The sequence below is a fragment of the Camelus bactrianus genome, chromosome 7 (genome assembly GCF_048773025.1).
Source record: "Camelus bactrianus isolate YW-2024 breed Bactrian camel chromosome 7, ASM4877302v1, whole genome shotgun sequence".
NCBI lineage: Eukaryota > Metazoa > Chordata > Mammalia > Artiodactyla > Camelidae > Camelus > Camelus bactrianus.
The window spans coordinates 65,170,203-65,184,248 of NC_133545.1; the positions used below are offsets into that span (position 1 = coordinate 65,170,203).

Here is a 14,046-nt window from a genome sequence, read left to right on the forward strand (position 1 = left end):
AAACCATTTAAATCAACAAGGCTCACAGCTTCATAATATAAACTTGCATTCCTTGTGTAATTCAACTGTTTTATATGTGTTTCCTTAATTTTATGATCACACTTCATATAAAAAAGGACTAAATTATCCATGGGAGCCCAAACTTTAAAAAATATTCTTCTCAAAATATATAACCAACTCCAGAAGAGAAACAAACAAAACTCATCCTTTCCTAAATAGGTCAGTTTTATATCAACTCTTTTTTATTTTTTTAAAAAAAAATAAATTTTTTTAATTTATGATGTGCTGTTTATAGCTCACTTAATTTTCACTAATTTGCTTTTCCTAATATATTTAAAACTCTCTAAGCAGATATTACCATTGACAAATCCACCAATCCTTGTCTACCATGAAAATATTTTTGAATTGTTTTGATATACTTTTAAAAAATTTATTCAGTATTTAATTTTCACCTTATTTTATATAATATTGCATAACCCCTCTTACCTGGTTAACTACTTGGTAAACTGAACATTCAAATTTATGCATTAAACTCCCTTTACAGAATAGCCACACAAAATCTCTCTTTCTAAGACAATGGTATTCATAGTCAATCTCAGTGGACTCTACCATGTGTTTAAACATAAAAGATTGGAATTGAATTCGCACCATTAATGAATGGGATTTCATCCATATGACTGATATTCTAGCTATGAAAACAGAACACTATTTCTAGATTGAATAATTGCATTAAACTTGCAAGGCAGAGGTAGATTAATACAAGAGGCAGCATGAGGTGAGTGAGGTGCTTAATACAGTACCTGGCTTTGAATCTGAAAATTCAGATTCCATTCTGCTTCTGACACTGATTTGACTTCAGGCAAGTCATTGAACTTCTTCGAGCCTTAGTTTCTTCACCAATAAATTGAAGGACTTGATGCTAAATGACTCAGTCTGGTCCTAAAACATTATGATTGGAAGTCATTCTGTCTGCTGGTCATATAACCCTGCAGTTTCTAGGAATTGTATGTAAAAGATTTGCCAATATCTTCTCTCTGCCAATTTGTCACAGCTCTTACATGTACTGGGTAACTTCCAGATCAAAAATTATCCCACAGAATTTTGAACCTGGCAAAGTGAAGCATACTCTTCCAAAATATCTGCACAATGTCCAGCGAAACAACAAAAGGTATTATAAGCTTTTCAAAATCACATGTCTGGGCTACCTCTGCTGTGACTTATTCCCATATTCAACCCTGGCTCTTTCTCCTTTGGGGAACTTTGTTACATGTCTGCATCTTAAAGAAGCTAGTGAACCTCAGATTAAATCATATACACCTTTTCTGTGCTTTTATAGTCTAGGAACACTTCCCCAGATAGCAAATAGTGAGCTATTACTCTAAGAATGAAACTGAAATGCATCTGGTGGTATATCCACTGACCTTAACCCTGGCCTCTGACAATTGATAAGGATTTGGAAAAAAGTACAGGACAGCAGTGTGAAAGCAACTGTAATTTGTGATCTTGTGCAATCACTATGCCTCAAATCACTGCTGAAAACACTTTGAGAATTAGACAGAATTCACATTTAAGAACTGAGTTAACTTCTGTATCAGCATGGACTCTAGTTGTGTTTATATAGAGAGTAGTGTGATCAGTTGATTTTTTAACAGTTGTTGGCTTCATTCACCTCTACCTTTTTTATGACTGTATTGTTCCTGACAGCACATTTGGCTCACTTTCCTTTTTTCTCAGCCAATTGTTTATTGTTCAGAGAGCTAGACTGAAGATATCCTCCAATATGAGATGAGAAGGTGGTGGCAGATTAGGTTCCCTGAATACCATCTAAGGGCTTTCAAGTCTATGAAAGGCAGTGTCAATATAATGTGAAGAACGTGGCACTTGGAGGTAAATAACCATGGATTCCAGTCTCTTTTTAGAGTATTTATAACAACAGACTTCATCTTTTGTGTTACTTTTATCATCAATAAAGTGTTTTCACAATACTCCCATCAATTGTTTCATGTTATAACTAAATGAGATAATGCAGTATGCATGCAAAGTGATTAACACAGACCTGAACACAGTAATTGCTCAATAATTAGGAAAGCAAGAGAAATGCAAACACATTGTGCAGGAAAATAGTCAAGTTGTAAAATACTAGATTTTGCATGTGAATTTCCAAAATAATATCTGTAAACAGTCATTCATCGTGAAGCTCATTATATCTTTCTATGTTTACTTTCTAGCTTAACTAAATTAAGCACTAAACTCAAACATTATGGCCCCATCTATACATTACACTCAAAAATCATTTATACGATAGTTACTTAGAGGAGATTTACATGTAATCAAATTTGTATGTTTTAAAATCCTAGTTTGGATTCAAAGAAATTGGCTACTGTGGCTGGTGACACAGTAAATCTGTTATCTATAGAACAACAGTTTGTAAAAGTTATTCATTAAAAAACATTTCTCTTTGTCTATAAATTAAATGGTTTCCTTTTAAACTACTACTTCTCTGAGTCAGTGTAAAAATCATCTCCTAATGTTTCATGGTACATCTGCTCACCTTTCCTGGAATTAGCTGGCAAAAGGAACTCACAAGAGTAGCGATGTGCTTTCTGGGACACCACATGTTTTGCTCCATTGTTGGAAGACACTGTGAGAACCTGCAGATCCTTGAGAAGAGAAGGGATTTGCCACTGCAGGCTGTATTGGAATTGAGATCCTCTGGGTTCTGGACCAGTTCTCGTCTCATCACATCAGCCTCTTGCTGCTTCCCTCATATTTACAAATGAAAGTGGGAAATGGTTCATCTTTGTAGAATGTGAAGTAGTAACGATGCTCTCTTCCCATTTCATTGAAATGGACGTAGGTAGAGTAGAGAAGTAGGCAATTATCGCCTTTCTTGTCTACCTTAGGTGTCGCTCGAGTGTGTGAGCTTCTGTTAGAAGGTCATTTATCTTCTATTTGCATTCCCTTCCCAGGAATGTTATATAAACACTGGATTTAAAAGACTGGATTCACAGACAGGATCTTCAAAGGAACAATGGACCAATGGACAACAGAATTGGCCATAGGGTCCCATAAAGTGCTCCAGGAATGAGTAACTATGGAGTCTTGCTTTCTCCTCACTCAGCTATGTTAGCTATGTTAGCAATAGAAGATTGCTCCTTGTGTAGAACTTAACAACTAAAACCTAGAAAAGATCTTTTAAAAGATAAATTGTCTATTGTTCTTTCATTTATATCATGCATATTACAGCTGCTTCAGGTTCTCAGTAAATGTTTGTTGAATGAATGAACAAATGCTTCTGCACTGTTAGCATCACAGAGCTAATAGCCTGCACTGAACAGAAGTATATAGTCTCCCTTATGACAAAAACTACATTTCTAGTGAAATGTTCTTTATTGAGCCTTTACCATTTGTTATGATCTAAGGGACTAAGAGAATACCAAATGCTATACTCAGTTTATGTTACAACAAATAGGAAAAACGAGTAACTGGGACTACACACGAGACAAAAATTTTAATCAAAAAAGGAAACATCAAGTTTAATTTAAAGAATAAAAACCCAGAAATTGTCTGAAAAAGCAATGGAGCAAATCAACTCCTGAAAAAGAGCTCTGCATCTCGATGATCACAGTTATTGGAAGACTTGGAGAAAAATTAAAATGCAATTTAGATTAAGAATTTCTAAGTTATCAGCAAATCAACTTATTTCAGGAGTGGAGGAATTCTTGGTCATTTCTTAATATCAAAATGTATGTAGGTTTCTCTTTTGAATATCTTCTCCATTTAAAGCGGCAGTTATACAAAGTCTTCTATTTTCCACGCAGGATAAATTCTTTGTTTCAGCCAACTTGCAATGGCAGGGCAACTAACACAACACCGCCTCCCTCGACAAAGAGCATCGAGATACTCTGTTTTGTTGATTTATACATCTCTTCATATGTTTTTTCATCAATGTCTATAGTTGTCAGTTTCTTCCACATATCCCAGTATGATATTTAGATGTTGATCATAAGCATGTAACCTGCCTCAGAGCTCTCTGTCATTTCCCATTTTCACACAGACTCGTTCATCCAGGCTGAGCCTGATGAGATCCAAGGGGCTCTCCAATGGTGTTGGTAGTTTGTTGCTGGTCCACATCATCTGCCATGTTTCAAACCCTCAACATGAGAAAATTTGGTGTGGCCATTATTGACATAAAAAGAATCTGCAGAATCAAATAACCTTCCCTACAATTACCTAAGGTGAATATTCTTTAAAGAAATCATTCACTTACTTAACATTCAGTGCTAATTTTATGGAAGAGAATGTGCTAACAGTCTAAGAATCTCCTTCCTTGAAGAGGTCACAGACTTGCAGACAGACTGATGGGGAAGCAAGCTTTGTCTAGTGAAGAAGGGGACACAGGAGACCTATAAATACCATGTCCTGGAAGCACAAAGGACTGAATAGCTCCTGTGGGCTATCACAGGAGGCCCTGGAGAAAGAATTAGCAGAGACAAGAAGGAGTTTCTGGAAGAGAATAAAAGAGAAAAACATTGTGGGAAAGAAAATGGAATGAATAAAGGCACAGCAGTATGGAAGTAGAAGATATACTCATGAATAAAATGGCATTTAAAAGAGAACAAATGTAAGGCATTTAGGAAAAGAATTGGAGAAGATCATGCCTCATTAGCAGTTTTGAATATTATCCAGTAAGAAATGTGGAAACATACATGAAGATTAATCAAGGGGGCATAGTGGGATAGAAAGACAGAATTGGGTCCAATCTGTCCTTTCCTTGTCCTCTTATACCACTACTGCAAATGCTCATTGACTTTTATTTTACCCCAACTCTTAGTCTATTTCATAACTTGAGACATTCTGGAATGGGAATTAACTGAAATTGATGACAGATCTAATGTGGTGGTAGGGAGGAGAGACCCTGAAAGATCATGGGAATTCTGGACATTGTGGATAGGGATTATTGAGGAGTGTGCCTGTGCTAAGCATGGAGTGAAATATAACAAATTTATTTGGGTCATCTGGTACTTGAAAAACCTGAGGAACATCCAGGAACTGGAGGGAAATGGAACGACAAGAATGCAGGGAAGACTTTAGAGCCTGGTGGTAAAGTTTTAGGAGTCACTGGCATGCAGACCGTGGCCACATGTGTGATTGTATAAGAAGAGAATTATAAAATACGTGGAATCTAAAAAAAAAAAAAAAGAAGAAGAAGAAAAAAAGGACACTACGAAATCATCTACAAAACAGAAACTGACTTGCAGACATAGTAAACAATTTTACGATTACCTGGGGAAAGGGGGTGGAGGGGATAAATTTGGAAATTTGAGATTGGCAAATGTTAGCCACTATATATAAAAATATTTTAAATAAAATGTTTCTTCTGTATAGTACAGGGAGCTATACTCAATATCTTGTAATAACCTTTAATGAAAAAGAAGATGAACACGAATATGTGTATGTATATGCATGACTGGGACATTGTGCTGTACACCAGAAACCGACACATTGTAACTGACTGCACTTCAATTAAAAAATAATAATATAAAATAAAATAAGGAGAGAGGAGAACCTTGACTAGAACCCTAGAGAGTACTGAGCAGATGATATAGGATCAACGGACATAATAGTACTATGTATGCAGAAGAAGAGAATGTTTCAAGTAGAAGGCCTGAGTCAGCAGCAGTAATGCTACAGAGGACAAGGAGGATGAGATCACAGAGGATCTATTAGATTTTGCAAATCAGTAGCTAAATTTTGTTACCACCAAGACCTGCTTTAGCACACTGGTAGGGTGAAGTGTGAATAAGACTTGAACAAGAGAAGGCAGGGAAGTATTAACTTCTTTTGCAAAAAGTCTGTCTATAAGGTGAAAGGGAAACCAGCAAGGTCAGTGGATCTCTTTTGATGCTGGTTTTTTTTTTTTTTCAACATTTAATTGTTTATTTAGAATTTCATCAGGAAATTGGGGATCTATCCATGGGTCACCTTAGAGACATGTGATCAGAACACTGACCTACTGAATTAACCAAACTATCTTCCTGTTATTCTTTCACAATCCATTGCTTAATGATGTACTGTTGTTGTAGATTAAATGTGAATCAATCATAATTACAATTACCTTGCCAAAAGGTAAAACAAATTTAACAAATGCATCTTTCCTGAAGTCAGACACCTATATTCACTGTATATAAAACTATATTTCTTAAAACTATATTTAAGACAAGTGTATTTTGAACTCAAATAACCTTCACCATCATCCAGAAAAATTACCTACCATTTTTGTTTATGTCATGGATATGAAAATATCTTGAATTAGGAAAGAATCAGTAAAAAGATATTTAATAACAATCACTTCAGACCCTGTTGCCTTTTTGGGTCCTCTTGGGACAACTAGATTGTGTTAAAAGACAATGCCATTCCAAGAGTCTTCTAGAACTATGGATTCTTTCTTAGCAAATAACATATTTCTCACTCTTACTCAAGGAAATGATGAAAGTATTGAATAATCAAGGGATTTCTCATTTATGGATTGAGTTAAAAAGGATATTTTACTATTACTTATCACTGAGAGATGAAACAAAGAATCTAGTTATTAACAAATTTTCAAAGGGATTGGACTAAATAGAATATTAATTATGTTCCTAAGGAAAATATCTAGAAATAAATGTTTTTTTAGTAAGTGACTTTCAGAATATACACAGTCAAACTTCCCTTTTATGTATCCCTTTGTAATTTTTTTTGAATTGAATGTTAAAAATTAAATCAGTTTCTTATGAAAAGGAAAACATTTTGACATACTGATTCATTCATTCCCTGTTCTGAATAAAATGCTATTTTTAATTTCAAACAGATATTCATTCTTTACTTAAGAAAAATATCAACTAGATGAGGCATAAGGCAATAAAAATACTTTGATAACAGTTAATTTTTGTGTGCACTGAATGAGAAATAGAATTCTTTATTGGAGAAATAATAATCAAAGCAGTAGAAACTACAAAACAGGTTATGAAAAGTTCTTTATATATAAATTGCCCTTGTCCACACTTTTCTCTTTCAATAGTCCAGATTATAAATCCAACTGAAAAAAAATCAATAAAAAATTATGAAAAATTAATTATATCACTTTCCTCCAGTTCTAACATCCTCATGAAACATGCTACTCTTTAGGTTAAAATAGAGAGAGCAACTTTCCATACCACTGGTATGAAACATTTCAATACTAATATTATGAAATATGTGTTATTTTTATAAAAAAACTTTTAGTTAAGCTGTTTAAATTTTATCAGATAGGGAACAGTCTAGGATGAGTCTCTAAAAATAAATGGGTAGTTTCTAAAGTATAAACTATTGGCTTTGTTCTAAAACTGATTGAAATGATTTCTCCATATGATGTCACTCAAATAATCTTTTCAAGTCCCCATCCCATAGGTTGAGAAGCTCAGAGCAGAAGAGAGAATAAAGTAAACCTATGGCTAAATACTAATGGTGAATGATGGCTTCAGAAGAAGAAAATATCTCATAGTTTCCAACATGTTTTCTTTAATGGTTAAACATATTTAACAAAAATCTTTGTAGTCTTATTGTAAAAGCCTTTTTACTCTTATTTTACTGAGAAACATTTGAAGCCAGCAGAGTTAATGCAGGCTCATTTAGGAAGCCACAGCACTCTGCATTAAGACTTTGCTCTGTGCCCAAGCTTTTAGCCCAATTATCCCATATTGTGGGATGAGGGCAAACATTGTTCCCTCTCTCTGGTCTTGACATTTTATATTTCTGTGACATAACTGTCAATTTATCCAGGGCTTCTCAAAATTAACCAATCTTAGGGATCACTCTGGAACTTCTTAAAATCAGATTTCTAGACTCCTTCCTCAGCAGACTATGATTGGCTTGGCTTAGGGTAGGTCTCCCAAATCTACGTTTTTACACGTCTGTCAGGTATTTCTTACTAGCAGGTAAGTTCAAAAATAATATCCACCCCTCTGCTCTTCTTATCTCATGAGGAAGAACTCACTCACCCCATGGTGATTCCAGTCAATGGAATAGTCTTTTCTGTGCCCATTTTCACCCAGTCTTCCTTCCATCTTTCTTCCCGTTCATGCATACTTGGAGCTGGCACCCATATGCTTTTGATTTAAAGGACAAATCCCACTTCCCCACTTTCGTCTAAAACCTGTGGGATTAGAGTGTCTTCCCCCAAGGCTCTGAGGTTTGTGGCTAGGAAATGAGTAGAGGATTAGCTAGGATTAGACGGACGTACAGGGAGCATCCTAGAAATAATAGATGCTCAAAGCAAGAGGACTGGAGAAGAAAGACTAAGGACAGAGCAGGGACATGAGTAGGAAGAACACATGTTTACAAAACTAGGTGGAAACATAAGGTTGTGGTCAGTCACCTTACATGGAGGGCCTAGTGACCTGTGTCAGGTGAGGCTAGGGATGATAAATGGGCAGATTGTTGTCTCCAGGAGAGACAGGCTAAAGGTGGTACTAAGACACATACAGAAACAACTGTCAGTCAAGGTAAAAGATAAGAAAACCTGAAAAAGATAATATTAAAAATGACTAGCATTCTGAAGAAGGAGAGATCATAAATATCTGAGAGGATTAGGTCAACTTAATGGCAAATAGCATTTAATCTAAATCCTGGAAGATGGGCCAAATTTTGAGAGATGCAATAGGAGAGGAAGGTGTTTTGGCAGAGGGAATTGAACTAGCAATGGCTAATTGAATAAATCTATGAACAATGAATTAAAGCAAAAATGAGTAACACTGATACAGCCTAACACTTCTTCTAGATAGGTGATTCTTTCAAGTGCTAGCTAGCTTCTCCTACTAACAGAAATGACACTCCTGAAGGCCATACAGATGCTGATGTCATTATATATTTTACCCAAATTTCTAGGGATATATATCACATGTAAGCATTTGGAATTATCATTATGACTAGATATAGAGTTTAGTTAATACCTAAAAACAAGGAAGAATTTCCAGCAACCTCTTTAATAAGGATTCTGTTGCTCTATTTCTTTTTTTAATTAGGTAGTAGTTTAAATAAAACTCTATGTTTTAAAAGAAATGTTCTAATTTTCTTTGAAGTACTAAATGAGGCTGAGACACAGCCTGGGAAAGAAGCCTTATAAAAGTAATATTTTGTGAAATGAAATCACACCCCTTATTAATAGGATATAGCGATAACCACAAACTAGGTGACAATTTTAAATAAATAAGTAATGATAGACAGTAAAAAAAAAAAAGAAAGAAAGAAAGAAAGAAAGAAAGAAAGAAAGAAAGAAAGAAAGAAAGAAAGAAAGAAAGAAAGAAAGAAAGAAAAGAAAGAAAGAAAAGAAGGAGAAGAAGGAGAAGAAGAAGAATGATGTTAATTTAATGAGTGATCAGATAATCCTTAAGGTATCTCCTAAATCTAGTTTGGTATAGTGGACCGCAGTTCACATTTTAAGCATTCCAAGTACATATCAGTAAAATAATACTGCTTTTAAAAAGTTATACAGAACATTTCTAGTAAAGGATTGCTTTCAGTATGCTACAGCAGGTCTAGTTTACACAAACACACACATACACACACCATGTACACCCAACTTTTACCATGCCCATCTGTTGAGTAAGATGGAAGGAAAATACAGATGTCTTCCAACCTACATGTCATGGTAGTGAGGGCCTCAGTCCTGGCTCAGAATCAATCAGTTATAGTCTACATCTCATTATGTCAAGATTTTCAAATTTCCCTTGAGGCCATTCATATATGTTTGCTACTTAATAGAGTGCTGATTCATTTTTTGAATTGTCATTCTATGTTGTAAATGTTTTAAATCATTTTACAAGAAAAAAAAAGCCATCTTAGAGTTTTAAAGTAAATAGCATGTGATGACCGCACTCTCTCTCTCTATATACACCAATGAGTTTAAATGCTGCTAAATTGAAATTGTTATGTTTAAACTGCATTCTTTCAGAACCTCCCATTCAGCTATCATCCAAAAGCACAACATTTGTTCAGGCATGGTAAAGGTAATATTAATAGGTGATTAAAAAATCACTTGAGGGACATAGATAATGGTGTCTGTTCACTAAAATGTGTCAGAAGGATACTTGAAGAGCATTAAATATGAGGGAGAATTACAGTCAAGAGCCAGTAAACAAAATCAACATAAGAGGACACTCTGGGTGTGAATATTAGCAATGGAATGGGTCAGCAGAAATTAACGCAATGTTTTTCCCGAAGGACGAAAGGTTTATTAACCTTATGTGATACAGGTCCCTTTAGGCAAAAACTTGTAAAAATAAATGAACCAGTATTGATACATATGATCTACTACAGTTCACAGCTTATTAATATTTTCTTAGTTTTTAACTGAATGCCCTCTTCTGTTCCTGGTTCTCATCCAGATACTGTACTACATTTAGTCATCATATTTCCTTAGATTCTCTATGCTGTAACAGTGTCTCAGAGTTCCCTTGTGTAAGATGACTCTGACATTTTTGAGTATTAGTCAGGTAATTTTGCAGAATGTCTCTCAGCTTAGAATTGTCAGATGTTTTCCTCATGATCAGGCTAGTGTTATAGGGCTTGGGAGGAAGACCACAAAGGAAAATATCCATCCTTATTACATCATTTCAAACACATAAATTGTCAACATAATTGATCACTTCTAAGGTTAAATTTTCTCACCTGGCTGAAGGGGTATCTGTCAGGTTTCTCTGTAGTAAATTTACTATTTTTTCCCTCCTTTCTATATTATACCCTTTGTATATTATACTCTTTGGAAGAAAGTCACTATGCACAGTCTGGATTTAAGGAGTGGGCAGTTAAGTTCTCCTTCCTTGAAGGCAGAATATCTGCATAAATTATTTGGGATTTTACTGCACAAGAGATTTGTCTATTCTCTCAATTATTAATTTATTTTTTAAATTGGAAGCTATTTATTTATTTATTTATAATTGAGGAACTGGGGATTGGACCCAGGACTTCACGTATGCTAAGCATGCACTCTACCACTGAGCTATAACTACCTCCCTCTCATTTATTTCTTTATTCATCACCTATTTATATCATTATAAACCCATGAATATTTATTTTATACTTTGGGTTATAATCCAATACTACTTTATATATTTTCTTGCTCAAATTATTCCAGTTTTGGACATTGGGAGCTATTTCATTTGACTTCTGTATCTCATTGACATACAACCATCAATGTGGTATTTTTGAGCACTTCCTTGCTTTCTAGCACAAGATGCTCCAGGATAATCTTGTATATACCCTGCCCAGCCCTAGAATCAGGCAATCAGGCATTTATCTAATGATTCTTGGTTTCCTTTGTTGGAGAATGCTATTAGAAATCAAGATATGGGTGCTAAGTATGCTCATTACTACTTGGGTGTCACTGCCCTTCTAGGCTCTCTGAGCTGAGAAAACAATATATGTATGTATACTAACCTATGTATGTGTATGTGTGTATGTATGTATGTGTATGTATATATGTATGTACATATATACACTTTTCCCCTAAACATACTTCTCTCCCTACTTATCTATAATCTCTCACTCCAACAGTAAGAAATCTGGCTTTATCATTTTCCATCCATGGTTTACTTAATTGTTCAATTTCCTATTGATTCATTTTTAAATTTAGAGGCAAATACTGTTGTTTCTGGAATTTTATTGTGAATGAGTAGCATCTAGCATAAATTTAAGAAGTTAAATAGAGATACACCTTCCTTCATTCTCTCATGCCTATATCACCAACAACATAAACAACCAAGCAAGTCTTCCTCTGAGGTTTGCTCTTGTCCTCATTTGGTGGTAAAGCCAGTGGGATCAAAATTCAGATAGGTTATGTTCCAAATGTTTGCTTTCCAATTAGTCATTTGGAACTTGTGGCTTTTGTTTTAATTGAAACACTTTATAAAAATAATCAGAAGGTTTCTAGGCTAGCTCACAAAGGCCTATTTAATGCAGAAAACAATTGTATATTTGCAATTAAAAATAATAGAAAATAACATTAGTAAGTACAAAGGGAAATATTAAAACAAGTAAGAAGTAGTGTTGCATTAACCTCAGATACAGTTGCTTAGGCAAAGAAGGGAAGGGATGAGAGTGAGAAGTCCATCAAGCGCAGAGAAGACATCTGTGAAGGGACAAACCAGCATGGTGACTTCTGAGATTGCTGGAACACACAGGGTGAGATGTAGAGTGGATTTTAATGATCCTGGACCAGCAAGCAGTGACTTAATGACAGTAGGCTTTATATGTCGTGCCAAGAAGACTGGATTTAAATTTAGAGAAATGGAAAGCTAATAAAGAATTGTATGCAAAGGCATGGCATAATCTGATTTGTATCTTAAAAAGGTTACTGTGATGTCAATCTTAAGGATGGATAAGAAAGGTGTGGCAATAGAGGCAAATCAATGAGGAAAAATTTGAAATGGTGAACCCAAGAGATGAAGGTCTTAATTAAGTCAATAATCAAATAGTCTTGAGGAAGAGGAAGAGTGGTCATATATGAAAGATGATAAAGAGATAAACATTTGTTCTCAATTACTAGTTACTGTCATTAAGGTGAGAGAGGAAAAAACCTCTATGATTTCCCTTTTCCTGGGTGGAGAGATGAGGAAGTTAAAATGGGCGTTGGTTGGTGCCATAATCAAGACGGAAGATGTGGCTAGAAGAAAAGTCTGGAGCAAAAGGTAGTAAGTACTTTAGTAACATGTTTTCCACCAAAAGTAGTCTTGTCTTTCAGTCACAATTTAGGTATTTTTATAGTAATTTATAGTGGGAGTGATTTCCTAAGATACCTGCCAGAAAATGGAAAACAGAGAAGGTACAGAGGCATTACAAAAAATCTATGTGTACTTGTAAGAAAAGATTATCAAAGATGTACCTTCATAACTATATGAAGTGCCAGACAGAAGAAATCACGTAAAGACAGCATACACTGAGTCTCCCTGAGAGGGAAGAAAGAAAGTAGGACAAATACCCAAGGAGTCACAAAACCAGACTCCAGTCAGGTGTTGGCACCATCAGTCCAACTGGAGGTGGGCATGTTTGGGATTTAGGGAGAGAATTGCTGATTGGAAGAAATGTGTAATGGGTTTCTTTGTACAAAGTCAATCATGAATCAGATACATGTTTTTATGATAATGGAGTAACACCCTATATTATTTTAGTTATGATTTCTACTCATAAAGATTTCCTATGGGTCTCCTTGGGAAATGATTTGATAAAAGTAAAATCTTTTTTGCCAGTTAGATAGTATGTCTACTATATGCTCTATAACTATAGCATATTTGATGAGTGATTTAAATTTCGTAACTACTCGTAATAATTTTTTGTAACACAAGTTCAATTTTCTAACCACTTAATCTTATATTTGACCATCTATTTTCCTATGTGCAAATCAAAGACCTTCTTTCTATGACATGTCTTCCTTCCTTCTCATTATTTCTCATGCCATTTACACACCTGTGGGTTCAGGAAGAATAAAGCCATAGCAATAGAAATGCAGGTGGTGTGCCAAGATCTCTGGAAATCTGAAGCTCTTGAAGGACTAGTCATCACTTAGTATTCAGTTTTCCTCCAGAAAACAAAACCCACGATATTATCAATAATAAAATCAAACAGTCTAGTCCAGATCATGAGCTATTTCCTCATGCAGATTAATTAATTCTAATCCAGAAGCTGTTATATAGCCTGGAGTTAATTTTATGCTTTGTTTCTTCTCTATAAAAAATGGATGCACAGGAAACTGATGAACAGGACAAGGTTTTATACGCTTCTCCTGTGTTGACTTTATTATACTAATGAATGTGAAAAAAACAAATAAACGTGATTAAAACAAAGAAAAAACAATTTAATGAGTGTTTTTAAGAAACGGTAGCAGAATATGTGATGAGCCAATAAAGTGTGGAAGATCTCTAAATATAATCATTGTTCTTGAAGGATGATGTTAAAGATAAGAATGTTTCTGTGGAAGATTCCCGAAGTGTAGACTTGAGTCAAATACAATCTGAATGAATACAATAATATCTT

General features: G+C 34.8%; 1 protein-coding gene and 1 pseudogene across 7 annotated transcripts in view; both read right to left on the reverse strand.

Annotated features, from left to right (window-relative positions):
• Positions 1 to 14,046, reverse strand: part of ZNF804B (zinc finger protein 804B) — an 873,532-nt gene that overhangs the window by 248,263 nt on the left and 611,223 nt on the right. The window lies entirely within an intron of this gene.
• Positions 3,405 to 4,466, reverse strand: LOC141578260 (U6 snRNA-associated Sm-like protein LSm3 pseudogene; annotated as a pseudogene).